Genomic DNA, 13,373 nt, shown 5'->3' on the forward strand with positions numbered 1-13,373 from the left:
GGCTCAGGTCATGATCTCATGGTTCATGAGTTTGAGCCCTACTTCGGGCTCTGTGCTGACAGCTCAGAGCCTGGAGCCTGTTTCGGATTCTCCCTCACTCTCTGCCCCTCCCCCCCCCCCCTCTCTCTCTCTCTCTCTCTCTCTCAAAAACAAACATTTAAAAATTTTTTAAACGTGTTTCTTTATGAATAATGTTGCAAACAATACAGATTCTTTTCTTGAATTATATTTTATTGAATGGGTTAAGAATCCCTCCATTTCTGTGTTTCCTCCCTCGGTCCCATTTCAGATTCTGGGATAGCAGAAAAGAGCTCCCCAATCTGACTTCCTGCTGACACGCCTTCTCCTGAATGTGTAGGAAAACAAGGGATCGAGATGGAGGAACCAAAAGAAAAATACATAGGGCCCTGCTTTCAATGACATAATTCCAGGGCCAGTATTTATCAGTTGAAACATCCAGAACAACAAAAGGTATGTATTTTGTTCACATTCCAGGGATTGAGAAGTTATGTACTTGACATTTGTCAGTGGCTTCTCCAGCATCACACCCGTGTCTCCTTTCCCACAAATATCTGTAACCAGGGACCCCCCACTTTGGGGGAAGCTGACTCTACCCCCATATATAGATATGCATAGTGTGACCCAGGTTTAGCCAGTCAGTGTACTATATTTTCCTGGCTCCACTGACAGGCACATGACCTAAGTAAGACCTTTTAGAGGATGCAGAAAAAAGACCTTTTCCAAGACTCTCTTCTGAGTGTTAACACTTCACTATATGACCCACAAACACCACTTCAAGCTGTCTTGGGACTAGGAGGAGGTCCACTCTTGGTTTAAAGCCAACCACTGCAGAGGCAGAACCAGTAGAAGGAAAGAAACCAGGTTTGTGGTAATACTGTGAAATGGCTGGATCAATCCTAGCCTGAAAAGCCATCTGCCTTTGGATAGTTCAGCAACAGAAGCCAATAAATTCTCTTTATTGCTAAGGCCAGTTTGATCTGGGTTTTCAATTTCTTGCAGAGGAAAGAATCCTATCAATACATCCTATGCCACAGCATGTGGCCAGAGCCTCCTACTGATATATAAAAGAGTACAATAACAGCGGCACCGGAGTGGCATAGTCGGTTAAGTGTCCGACTTTGACTGAGGTCATGATCTCACAGTTTGTGAGTTTAAGCCCCATGTCAGGCTCTTTGCCAACAGCTCAGAGCCTGGAGCCTGCTTTTGGATTCTGTGTCTCCCTCTCTCTCTGCCCATCCCCTGCTTGCTCCTCACTCTCTCTCACACACACACACACACACTCTCTCTCTCTCTCTCTCTCTCTCTCTCTCTCTCTCTCTCTCTCTCTCTCCTCAAAAATAAACATTAAAAAAGAAGAAAAACTTAAAAGGCTGGCACCCTCACTTCTTCCCATCACAGGATCTGTATGTTTCTTAGCAGGTGCAGGTGAACTGATATGTAGAGAATTGCCACAATTATTTTTAACTAGCTTTATTCTCGCATGAAGACAAAAGAGGGAGAGAAAAATCAAATTAACAGTAACATTTCAATGTTAAAGAATGGAGACTTTACAGTACTCATTTACTTTAGCAGCAGAGGTCAGTGAAGAAAAACACATAGTAAAGGATTATTTTTATAGCACTGCCAAATTTTTGCATGACAGGTTATTAATACTCTCTTTTCCCTTGCAGCAGAATTGCAGAGAGGCTGAAGAATAAATCACACCACAATGCTAGCACCAACTGCCTGTAAACTCACGACCCTAAAGAGCCATGGGATCTGTTATGACTTTATTACAACATTTTCTGGTTTTTCTGAGGAGTAAAGAATTGCATTTTCTCTCTCTTGGAGGGTAGAGGTGAGCAGCAGAGATGGTGCTTATGGGGGAAAACAAACAAACAAACACAACAGCCTGACTATAAAACAAAGTAAGGTACTGCTTTGCAAAGTCCAGTGAAGTGGTTCTAATATTCCCCCCTCTCCCAGCCGAGTGCCCTCCAAGAGGACCCCGGATGCAGGGTGGAGCAGTGCCCTGGCCCAACCCAGACGCAGCTCATGCTTTCAAGGGCTGGGCCTGGGTGTGCTTCTCCCTCGGTCACTGTGACTTTTCTCAGGGGCGGTCAAGATTCAAAGCAGACTCAGTGGTCTGAATCACGGTGCTTTAAAAAACAAAACCAAAAAGCCAGGCAAGCCACAAAGAACTTAAATGCAAGCCTAAATTCAAAGACTATCCCAAAATGTGTTTTTACTGCCAAATGTTCCATGGTGACCTTTCCCCCTTTTAACTAAGGGAAAGCGAAAGCATCAAGGCCCACCCATGCTAGCGACCCGGCCAAGGGGAGATGCTCAGCACCTGGAGTGCCAAGGCCAGGAGTGTGTGCACAGGCCTAAGCTGGCCGTGCTGCCCACATCCACAGTGACATATATGGAAGCCACTCCCTCACCAGACACTCGATCCCTCACTCATACTTCTGGGTCACCTGAGGGGAAAGCAGGCAGGGATAAAGGCCAGAGGGTGGGAAAGGACCCCCACCTAGGAGAAGACATGATTTCAATCATATAAGTCAGTGTCCCGGCTGACTCTGGCTGCAGGTGGTTGAAAGGGCGTGAACTAATTCTGAGGACCACTCTTCTAGACCCATCTCAATGCTACCTCTCTGAAGACACTTTTGTTATTTATCTCCAATTACTGAACATCTCCCCCTACCACCGTGCTCCAACCGGTGCTCTCCCCGCACCTCTGATGCTTTCTACCTGTTTCTTGCCCATTTCCACCCCTCCCCAGAGTGCAATTCCGTGAGGGCAGAGTCTGGTTGGGCAGACCTCTTGTCCCCCGAAGCACGTGATGCAGAGCTCCTCCAGGAGCTCACCCACGATGCTTATATGCTGCTCTTGACCTCTCAGTCTAGAATCCTAAAAACCAGAGGCGTTAAGTGAAGATTCTTCCCTGTAATTCAGCAGAATTGTGTGGGGCTGGGAGCACAGGCTCCCTGTCTGAGCTGGTTCTCCACCTACTAGCTGGGTTAACTGTGGGCTTACTCCCTACTTAACACTCTCTGCTTCGGTGTGGTTATCTGTGAAGTGGGTAGAATAATAGTGCCTACCTGGGAGGGTCATTGGGGTGAAAGGAAGGATTAAATGAGCTGATAAATCATGGAAAGTGGTTAGAACAGTGGCAGGGGCGCCTGGCTGGCTCAGTCAGTTAAGCGTCCGACTTCAACTCAGGTCATGATCTCACGGTTCATAAATTCGAGCCCTGCGTCGGGCTCTGGGCTGACAGCTCAGAGCTGGAGCCTGCTTCAGATTCTGTAATCTCCCTCTCTCTCTGCCCCTCCCCCACTCATGCTCGCTCACTCTCCTCTCTCTCTCTCTCTCTCTCTTAAAAATAAACAAACATTAAAAAAAATTTAAGAAGAGCACCTGACAGTATTAAGTCTTCAATAACGTTTGCTATTATTAACCTTCAGGAACTGGAGTTACTGTCATGAGCTTAGAGTTTGTGCTTAGAAGCCTGGAATGCCGCAGTGCTGCCTTCATAGTATCACCTCTCAAAACTTCCGGGGGAGGGGGGAAGCCCTCAAAAGAAAAAGAAAACCACAGCAGGGCTGTACTGTGTTTAAGTGTGTAAAACTACTGCAAAATCTGGCTCTGGCTTCAACCTCCAAACACAACATTCCTGCTCCATGCAGAAGGGGGGCTGCTACCCACAGCAGCGGGGGAAACTGAGTCACAGCTGACTTCATGTGCCCTCGGTAACTCATGCCTGGAGTTTTCACAGCAGACTCTCCTCAGGCAGGCAGCAAATTGAAGTCAGACTCCTTGGAGAAGAAATTCCTTTCTAAAGACTGTAATTTGCTTTGTGAGGCCTAATTCGAACTGGACTGGTAGTTAACTGCTGTTCACACGCTGTCCTTCCTGGGCAGCTGGCCTCAGCCACCAGCTGCCACACCCACTCTGGGAGGGTAGTTCCTCTTGTCCAATCTGCCTCCCCCAATAATAACAACTGAAAAAACTATTTGTTTGGGCTTTTTTGGGCCAGGGCATCTAAATCATGGGATCCCAGAGAAACGACCTGATATAGCTGCCAGGGTGAGCTCTGGACAGGGAGGAAAGTAAATGCACACTGAGGAGCAAGGCCACCTGCGCCACACGTGGGGCTGGGGGACCGATCGCCTGAGCTCCAGCTTCCCTCCTGTTACAGACCGGGCAGGCTCCTCAGGCACTGACAGCCCCACGGCCGGCTGCAGCGATGGTCAGTAGGTGGTAGAAAACCACTGTGTACCTGCACATTTAAACTGACAAAACAGAATACGAGTTGGTCCTCTCTTTTTGCGGAATCCGTATTTGCAAATTCACCTACTCGCTAAAATGTACGTGCAACTTCATAATCAACGCCCAGCAGTGGGTTCATGGCCATTTGTGGGTTTGAGGTGTCCGACGTGCACGTTCCCAGCTGAGGCAGATCAAGCCTCCGCCTTCCATGTCAGCTTCCGTACCGTAAACACATGTCCTTTTAACTGTGTGTTTAGTGCCGTGTCTTTGCATTTCTGCTTACTGGTGATTTCACTATTTAAAATCGGCCCCAAGGTGTGAAGCCAGTGTTTACAGGCACAGAGGCTATGACGGCCTTACACACGTGCTAGATGGATAAGCTTTGTCTGGGCAGGAGTGTGAGCGCTGTTGGCCGTGAGTCCAACGTTAAAGAATCATCAATACATATTACAGAAGTCCCTTTAAACAGAAACACATAATACAAGGTTACGCACTGATCTGACAACAGAAATGTTATGACCAGAGGCTCACAGAAACTTAACCCTGTATTTTCTCTAGAACGAATGGTTCAGTATTCGCTAATTCAGTGATTATGGTAAAGTCCTAGAAAATAACCACACCACAAATAATGAGAATCGATTGTATGTTGCTTTTAAAAAATGTATTGGGGAACCTGGGTGACTCAGTCAGTTGAGCGTCCAACTCTTGATTTTGACTCAAGTCATAATCCCAGGGTTGTGAGATAGAGCCTAGTGCCGGGTGTCAGGCTCTGCATTAAGCGTGAAGCCTGCTTAACATTCTCTCTTTCTCCTCTCTCTCTGCCCCTCTCCCCCCACCCCCTGTGCATACTCTGTGTCTCTCAAAATAAATAAACACATAATAGATAATTTAAAAATGTACTAACATTCTGTTACCTAATAACTAACAGAACAATTTGTTGGACTAGGTATAGGCACACAAGTTCATTTTGACATAAAATTTTCAATTAAATGTAATAAACATTTATTAACTACTAATGGCAAGATATATACAAAGCCAATGAGGCACATCCCCACTTTAAAGGGTTTGATACTAAAAAAAATTTTCTTGGTTCAAAAATAATCACAAATTCTAGTAAACAGAAAACTTTGGATAAAAGTAGCAAAACTTCATAAAGAACAACCTGCCAACGTCCAATGTCTTTGACTCAGTGTATATCTAATCAAATCACCTTGTAGTCACTCCATGAACCTTAACCAGAATTCTATGCAAGGAGCTTTACACATAATTACCTTACTCATTATCACACTCTATGAGATTCATATCACTATCAACTTTTCCATCAAGGAAAGAACTAAGCCTCAGAGAGATTTTCTTCTAGTCGCCTCAAGTCTTTCAAGCAAGTAAGTGCCACACTTGAGAAGTGAATCCCAAGAGTATTTGTCTCCAACACTACCCACTGAACATTGTTGTTGCCAAGCTTGTGGACAAGCTTGTGTCCGTTTCGTTTGAAAATACAAGCCACCCCCCTGTGAAGTTACAGACAGGTCTAGAAATCATTCTAGGAAAGAGCTCTGGGAAGGGGAGGCACCAGAGAAGAGGATTGTGGTTAAATTCGTTTGGGCGGTGTAGCCTTCTCCTCCCCACTGGAAACTCATTAAGTGTTTTAACTAATTAAAACCATTGTTTTAACGTGCTCTGAAGTTCTCTGCAGTAAAAAGCAACTCATGTTTGTGTGTGTGCTTCTGAAACTATACTAACAATCAGCAAGAACCACAGAAGATTCTCAAGGTCAGCGCACAAGGATGGCAGGCACACATTGGTGAGGCTGCGGGTTTTGATAGGTCCATGATATTTCATAGTGCATGAAAAATAAAGCTGTTGAACTTTGTTTAATCCAGTCGGGTTTTATTTTCAAATTCATTTGTTTGTGGGAGTTTTGTTCACTTGGGGAAAGATGACATGAATGTACAATGACAGAGGTGTTGCATTCAGAATGGAGAAAGAGCAATCTGGCCAAATGTGACAGTGTGTTCTCTACCTCTGGGCTGGCACCTAGCTCAGGATAACATTTTCCTTGCTGACCTTGATCTAGAGACCACATTAGAACAAGTATCCACCCAGGAAAGTGGGCGCAGACTTTTTAAAAAAAAAAAAAAAGTGGCTAACACAGGGGCAGCTGGGTGACTCAGTCAGGTGAGCATCTGACTCTTGATTTTGGCTCAGGTCATGACCTCACAGTTTGTGGGATCGAGTCCTACATCAGGCTCTGCGCCAACCTCTTGAGATTCTCTCTCTCTCCCTCCCTCCCTCTCTCTCTCAAAGATAAATTGTTGGAAAAAAGTGGCTAAAACTGCATACAGATTTTTCTCTGATTTTAAACATGTCTCTTCCAGGTATACATATAAGGTAAAACATTATTTATCGTAACTATTGTTATGAATTCCCTCTATTAATGCTGAAAATAGATTTGGTTTCAATCAAACAGATGATAAGCTCTGTCTCTCCCTCCTCCCAAGCCTTTGCAATAAGGTTTCTTCTTCCTTAATTTTTTAATGTTTATTTATTTTTCAGAGAGACAGAGCGTGAGTAGGGGAGGGGCAGAGAGAGAGTGAGAGAGAGAGAAAGAATCTTCAACCGGCTCCAGTCTCCAAGCTGTCAGCACAGGGCCTGATGCAGGGCTCAAACCCACCAACTGTGAGATCATGACCTGAGCCGAAGTTCGACACTTAACCAACCGAGCCACCCAGGTGCCCTGCAATAAAGCTAATTAAGGCAAAATATTTTCTACTTTTGAATTCATACATCAGCCCAGGCACAATTTTAGTGCTGGTTTGTTTATTTTCTTGAAAAGATGTACTGAGAGAGTGGTAGTGGCTTGAATCCTGCCCAAACACTGGAATCACAGGTCTTAAATAAGAGATGAGATGACAGAAATGATTTTTCAGGGATGAGTCAACATTTATGACAGGGGAAAGGACCCCAAAGGGGCTACAGACTAATGGGGGAGACAAGTGCATAACACCATAATACAGGAAGGGCCAAGAAAAAGGACATGGCCACTCTGAACCACCCCAGGGGAGAGACTGAGGTCAGGGGACCCTGGCTGTGTCCCGAACGTTGAGCGCCAGCCAGCGGGGGAAGAAAGCATGTGTGTAGGAGCAGTGTCCAGGAGGAGAAAGAGAACAGGAGCTGAGTCAGAGAGGCAGGAAAGAGCCTGCTTCGTATTTCTGAGAGAAGAGGCGATAGTGGAGACGGAGGCAGCAGCCCCACAAACAGGGCCATGCCCAGGATACAGCAATGCCAGCCCCAACTTTGCCAACAACAGGGGAGCAGTGACGTCTCTGAGCCTCAGTTTCCCCATCTATGTGAGGGAGATGACAGCATAAAAATAAGGCCATGCATGTGAGCATAAGCTGGGTTCTCTAACCACATCGCGCTGGTATAAAGGATGAGAATTAGCACAATGTCTCAGCTTCATACTTCTCAAGGAATCCTAGAGGGCATTGTTTCGGCAGCTGAAAAGCAGCACCAAATTTCTTCTTAGCATTTTTCTATGCAACAACTATGCAATCTAAGAACTAAATCTGTATGCCTTTTTTCTCCTGTTAGGACTCCATCATTTTCGATGAAACCTACTTGATTTGTCCCCTTTGGCCCTCAAAGGACCTTGCAGCTTTGCTTTGATGTTGAAATTTTAGTCTGTGGCAAATCGGCAGGAAGCAAATCACCCTTTGCAAAGATGGCCAAAGATGGCCATCCAGCTCTCGTGCTTTCCCACAGTGTGGCCTGGTCTCTCCTATCGTGAGGTAGATTCTCATCCTGGTCCCCTGGAATCTGAGCCTTGTTTGACCAACAGAATGTGGCAGAAGCAATTCTGGGACTTCTGCCTGGTTCTTGGAGCACACACTCTTGGGCGCTCCCTCCTGGAACCCCACCCCCATACTAGGAGAGGCCCAGGCTGTGTGAGAGGCCATGTGGATGTGTTCCCGTCAACAGCTCCCTCTGAGCTGACAGCAGCTTTAACCGGCTGGCCAGGTGAGTGGCTATGGAACATATGGCTCATCAAGTCTTCAGATGGCGGGGCACCTTGGGGGGCTCAGTCGGTTAAGTGTCCCACTTAGGCTCAGGTCATGATCTCGTGGTTCATGAGTTCGAGGTTCTAGTAGGGCTCTGTGCTGATAGCTCAGAGCTTGGAGCCTGCTTCGGATTCTGTGTCTCCCTCTCTCTCTGTTCCTCCACTGATCATGCTCTCTCTGCTCTGTCTCTCAAAAATAAATAAATGTTAAAAAAAATTTTTCTTAAGTCTTCAGATGGCTCCAGCCCCAGCACAATCTCATGAGAGACGCGAAGCAGGAACGCCCAGGCAAGCCACAGAAGCGTGAGATCATAGCAAATTGCAGGTTTATGCTTCGATGTTTTGGAGAGTTTGTTACACAGCAAGGCACACGCGGAACAGTCACTAAAATATTTTGGATGGAGGAATTGACCCATGACCTGGAGAGCCCTGTGGGGGAAGGATTCGATGCTGGGGGTGAGAGGCCAGCAGGTGACCAGGGTCCCAGACCAGCCTAACGAGAAGGCGCAAGCATGTCCAGGCCATTTTAAGCGCAGGCCCCACCCCGCGGGCCCTCATCAGCATGTGGGGCTCGATTTTCAGGTTCTTAGCTCCTCATCTTGGCAGCAGCTCCTGATCTGTCAAGGAACACTCTGCATCATTTAGGAAGGATCTCTGTGCCAGAACCAAAACCCAACAACAAGCCGCAGTGGCTCTCACTGAAATGCCTTCACAGGTCACTGGCTGAGCTGTGCTTGCCACTTGTCTCCAGTTTACCCTTTCCTGGTGTCTGTGGGGAAGAAGTCCCCACCCTGAAACACAAAACCTACTGCCCCGATGAGACTCAGTGCGCACGCCCCTCCCTCACGTCCACATGCCCAGGGCATTCCCACAGTGACACGCCTGGAGATGAGCACACGTGAAGGGGAGGCACACTGCGCTGACTGGGGGAAGCATCCCCGCCCCCATCCCAACCCACCAGGGCCTGGACTTCAGCAGATGATGAAAACTAACCCAGCCGGGGACCGCGTACTTCAACACCAAGTTCAATTCCTTTGGAAGGCTTCTGTGGTACAGCCCACACGCCGAACTGCCTCTCTCTGCCCTTTGAGAAGCTGCACACGACAGGATGGCAAAACACTTTTTACAAAAAATCAAAAGCCGGTGATGATGACGATGGTGATGGTGATTAAAAACACACAACCCCTCAAAAACTATTTTACACTGCTACCAGGGCTCAGTCAAAATGGCATCTGATTAGAAGAACGGGGTTCCCCCAACCAATGAGAAAGCAGCGCAGGTTGTCCAGGCACAGACAGGGAGAGGCAGAGTTTACCAAGGGTATAAACACCAGCACGACACCCCCGAAACCAGAACGACACAGGAGTCAGGAGTGTGATGCAGAATGACAGGGGCTGCCAGAAGGCAGCTAGGAGATACAGAAGCAATGCAGTGGGGAGAGGCCTGGTGCAGAGTGGACCCCTTGGGGAGAGCACCCTCCTGGAAAAGAGGACCACACAGAGAAACCAATGCCCAACAGAAAACAGCAAACGCCCAGACCAAAGGCAAGAGTGGGCAAGGATCTGGCTTCCGGCAGGAGCATGGGGTTGCTGGTGGGTCAAAGAAGCCACAGTATCGGGTGGCTCGAGCAGCCTCCTTATAATTAGGACTTAGCAAGCCCAAGCAGGTGAGGACTCAGAAATACGGAAGAAGAGAAAGTCAGCAGTGCATGCCTTTCCTCACTCCATTTGTCCCTATGACACCTCTCTAGATGGGGAAGGTCTGAGATCCATCTGGAATAGCATCTCCCAAATAAAGAGATGCTACTTGGAGAAAGGGTTTCAGGCCAAGCAGGTGAGGGAAAACTGTGTGAAGAGAGTCCCACAGGTCTCTGTACAAAAGACTCAGCTGACAGCTGTCTGCAAGAGGGGGTATACAGCGTGCAACGTTTCAGATGCTTTCCGTCTGTAACCACAAAACCCTTTTATGATTGTTTTGCTTGGAGCATTTTGAAGTCCCAATTTTCTTCAGAAAGTTTGCTTTAGTCTTCTCTCCCAGTTAAATTCGTCTTCAGAGCTGGGACTGGACTCTGTACGCACAGTGTCCCTTAAATTTTGAATCCAGGGCTGCACTCCGAGACTATTTCCTAAGGCACAGCCCCTGCCCCACTGCCTCCTCCTCGGTGCAGGGCCGGGTGGAGCTGCGTGCACACCTGGAATTGGAAGCACTCAGACCCTTCTGGGACTCTGGCCCATGAGAAGGCTGGGGGCCAACTGAGTCAGGCGGGATGAGGAAGCCACCCACTGCTTTGGGGTGGCTGCTCCTCTGCCTCTTCTGGCTGTCGGTCTGGCTGCTTAGAGGAGACAGGCAAATGCAGGATGGTCTTAGCCCGGACACAAGCCCAGTACCATATGACACTAACTTTTCTCTTCTTTCAGGCGGTCCACTGGGTTGGGTATTTTTGATAGGACAGAGAGCTGGCAGGGGAGGTGTGGAGCGTGGGGCCCCCGAGGCAGAGTGCAGTACTATTTGCCGGTCGTTTACAGGACAACGCTTGAGTCCCACTGCCACTCAGGACCAGGAGAGCCACCACCGAGACAGTGTGACAATGATGGGAAGGAGCAACCTGCAAACCCCTTAGAGCAATTCCTCAGCAGCCTCGCGGGCCCTTCATTTACACGAGCACAGAAGCAATGCTGCCATCTTGTTCTGGGGGCCGTTCCTTTGGCTACTGTCACTTGTGGCCATACGTCATCTTGCCTGATTCAGATTTGGTCTGTGGCTTGAGGAATTTGCAGCCTGCGGCAATGAACAGGCCATTTCCATGTAACAGGGGTGCATGTGCTCTATATGATAGATGGAGGCGTGCAGAGTGAGTGGGGGTCCCGCTCTAGCTGAGGGTTGGGGGAGAACTCCATCTGCTCCACTCAGCTACCCGCGCTACCAAACTCAGAGCTGGACACAGAATATGTGCTTGGTGTTTGTTTGTTTGTTTGTTTAAGCCAAAGGGAAAGGAAGGGAGAAAACAAGTATCAGAAAAGTGTCATCTGATACAATCTAAAGAGGATCTTCACCAGACAAGTAAAACAAACAACATTCCAAACACTTTCTCCAAATACAGTGAAGTCTCACATCAGTACCAGGATTGCCCTTCGAGTCCAGTATTATGGAGAGTACAAAGCCCTTATAAGGAAAGGGTGTCATGTCAGGATCAGCCCTCCCATTTAATCAATGGTGACCTCGACAGGGGACTGCAGATGTGGGCTTCCTGCCCCCAGACTGTGTTCAAACCACAGTGGGGGTCTGGGTGCCCGGCTCAGACTCAGAGGGGTTAGTCCCTTACTTGCTCATTCACACTTGGCATGCTACCCCTTGGACCAATCCCAGGTTTTGGTGACCCTGACTTTGTCATGTCATCCCCATTTAGCTTCTGGGCTAAAGTTAACTGGGTCATAAGGTACAATCTGTGCTCCACGCAGCAAGCTGCTCTCAGGGGAGAAGAACTGACAAAGAGAGCAGGAAGGGGTTCATATAACTTTTGGGGGAAAGAGAGGACAAACAGGACCTGAGCTGAAGTCCCTTATCCTGAGACCAGAAAAGAAACTCAGATTCATTCATGCAGAGACTCAAGACGGGGAAAACTAGCCAAAAGTAACAAGAAAAGTAAAGTGCAGCTGAGTGTAATGGGCACAGGTTGTCATCGTGCAAACATGGCACAGAGTCGCAGAGATTCAATGAAGCTTCCAAAAATGTGATAATCCTCCCAGACATGAACTCTGTCCAGTTCTGGAGCAAGTGGGATGTTTCACAAGGATGTCTGGATGTTTGCACAGCTTCCTTCTCGGCTAAAGTAGGAACTCTCTCTGCCTGTGCGTTTTCACGGGCAGGCCTGGTAGACGAGCTGACCAGGAGAGCTGTCATGGGTAGGTCTGGGCTCCCCCATCATGCTTTGTCGTCAGCAGAACTAGTTCCAACTTATCCCAAAATCCAGGTCTACACTGAAGAATATGGACTGAGTGACTTTGGAAGAAATTAAAAGAAGCTCGGCGTCACGTGGCTTTCTGCACAGCCTGAGGACCAATGTGCTTGGGAGACTCGGGATGCAGGCCTGTCTGGCTCGGGAGATGGACTACAACTGAAGGCTGTGGCTTCTTCATGGGTTTTCTTCCCAGGGCCTGCCAGAGTCCCAGGCCCAGGTCTCTATCAGACACTTGAGCGGTTGTCTGGCTCTCAGCCTTGCTGAGAGGAATCCTTTCCACCACGGCGCTCCTGGCCAAGTCCTCTCCCGTGATGCCTACAGACCCATGACTGGGCTCTGGAGCAGGTGGGGACTCACCTCACAGAGGAAGTCTGGGGAAAGGAGAAAACAGGCAGAGGACTGACGGGGTCACTTCAGGCCAGGCAAGGAGAGGCTGGCGGGGAAAGTCACTGCTGGAGTTACCTGAAGAGACAGCCACGAAGATAAAACTGAAAGATGATAAGTTAAGGAGAAACCGGAGCTCCCGGGAAGTCTGAGTCTTCCCTCACTGGAAGCAGAACACCCTGGAAACCTGCCACGTGGGCCGACCTCACCCCTGGGATCAGGCCCGAGCAAACAAGAAGCTTATCATCAGAAGTAGGGGAGGGCTGTGAACCCCATGGCCAGGAGACCCAACACACAGATGACGTCACTTCTCCCAGGAAGTGGTGCTTCTGAGGCACAGGTGACACTAACCACTTCTTAGGTCAAACACTACAGAAAATGAAGAACACACCTCGAGTGTATGACATATGAAAGTGATACCTCCTAAAGCAGGGACTGCAAAGCCAACCACCTTTGGAATGCGGTGGGGGGGGGGATCACTTCCTAAAAACACATGGAATCTGAATTCAGGGGGAGCTCATTCTTACAGAACGACAGGCAGGGGAGAGAGGCATCTTGGGAGAGAAGGGGCGCTGACCTCTGCAAAGGCCCCTGTCCAGCTGTGGTGGGAAGCCCTTCCTTAGCTGCGTGAGGCATGGGGGGCTGCGGGCCCCTGCACCCCTTCCCACACCAATGGCCTCTGACTCTGCAGAGCCTCCCCTG

At 48.4% G+C, this 13,373-nt stretch overlaps 1 protein-coding gene across 1 annotated transcript in view; it reads right to left on the minus strand.

Annotated features, from left to right (window-relative positions):
- The window catches only part of DAPK1 (death associated protein kinase 1), a 470,647-nt gene that overhangs the window by 373,939 nt on the left and 83,335 nt on the right, over positions 1 to 13,373 (minus strand).

The sequence above is a fragment of the Suricata suricatta genome, chromosome 13 (assembly GCF_006229205.1).
Source record: "Suricata suricatta isolate VVHF042 chromosome 13, meerkat_22Aug2017_6uvM2_HiC, whole genome shotgun sequence".
NCBI lineage: Eukaryota > Metazoa > Chordata > Mammalia > Carnivora > Herpestidae > Suricata > Suricata suricatta.